We start from the raw sequence: 1,321 nt of genomic DNA on the forward strand, positions 1-1,321 counted from the left end.
CTGGGAGCTCACCTTGAAATGCAGCCCATCCTCCCCATCAGGGAGCTGCCTATTATCATGTAAAGATTAACAACCTTGTTGCAGAAAACAGAGCTGCCAGCCCTTTGAAGGCCCCCAGCCCTTTGCATATGGCCAGCCCTTTGAATACCCCCAGCCTTTGCATACCTGTAGGCCTTTGTGAATCTCCACCTGCATTACTTGTTAACTGCCCATTCCGCATACCTTTTTGCCTACTTCCCCATGTAATCTTTGTTCTTGCACCCAACATAAGCAGCTGGTGATGGGGAGAGGCAGAGGAGAGTTTTGTGGATGACCTGCTGCTCTCCAATTCTGCCAACATTATTGGAATAAACGTTTATATGATTCAACCCTGTCTCTGCTTAATTGGCTGAAGTAGTGACAGGCATCCTGGACCCCTTGGTTGTTTGGTTACAAAAGGAGGAGATGTAAGTGGGTTACATGAAATCCATTGTTGATAGATTAGGGAGGTGCGAGAAAGAAAATCAGGGAAAACCTCTGGGATTGGATAAAAAGTAAAATGATAGACACATGCTTCTTTTACATAGGTGGGTATAGGCTGGTTAACAGTCAACAATTAACAAGATAATAAAGTGAGGGATTCTGTGGTCTCCACGTTGGCACCCTGGCACCCTGGCACATTGGTTATGTTCCGAGGAGTCCAGAAAAAGGGAAGTTATAAGTTACCCTGACTTATATTCCAAAGGTATGTTATCTAGATGCCAAAAGGCAATAGGCTCAGTTAGGATCAAAGTTGATCTTTGTCAGGGAATATACCAGCCTAGGACATGATTACCCACCATAGACTGCTTTTTAATTAAAAAGTTTAATTTCAACACACACAAATCTTACCAACTCTGTGCTATATGCTATTAGCAAAATTATATCTCTGAGTTTGCAAGGCCACCATGCGGGCTTTCCCTGAGTTAGGTTAGCATATGGCCACTTTTCCTCCACACCACTAACAAGTGTGCCAGCCACATGGGCATGACAGCTCCCAGGAACCAGCGGTAAATCTATGACACCAACCTGCACACTGCAAGTGTAACAACTCCTCCTTGTCTCCACAGGTGGGTTACATGCTGGGTGCCAACCAGAGCAGCCTGGGTAGGCAAACAGGAGCTCTGAGTGTCTGAGGCAAAGCCAGACACCCACCCCCTCCATACATGTCCCCTCTCCCCAGACAAATACTGCAAAAGGAACTCCCCAGAAGCCCTGGGGCCAAGGATAGTGTGAAATACCAACTATGGACTAAAGGCAATAAAAATATCTCTTTTTTTCCTTTGGTCAGCATGAGGAGAAA

The sequence above is a fragment of the Myotis davidii genome, unplaced genomic scaffold, assembly GCF_000327345.1.
Source record: "Myotis davidii unplaced genomic scaffold, ASM32734v1 scaffold499, whole genome shotgun sequence".
NCBI classification, from domain to species: domain Eukaryota; kingdom Metazoa; phylum Chordata; class Mammalia; order Chiroptera; family Vespertilionidae; genus Myotis; species Myotis davidii.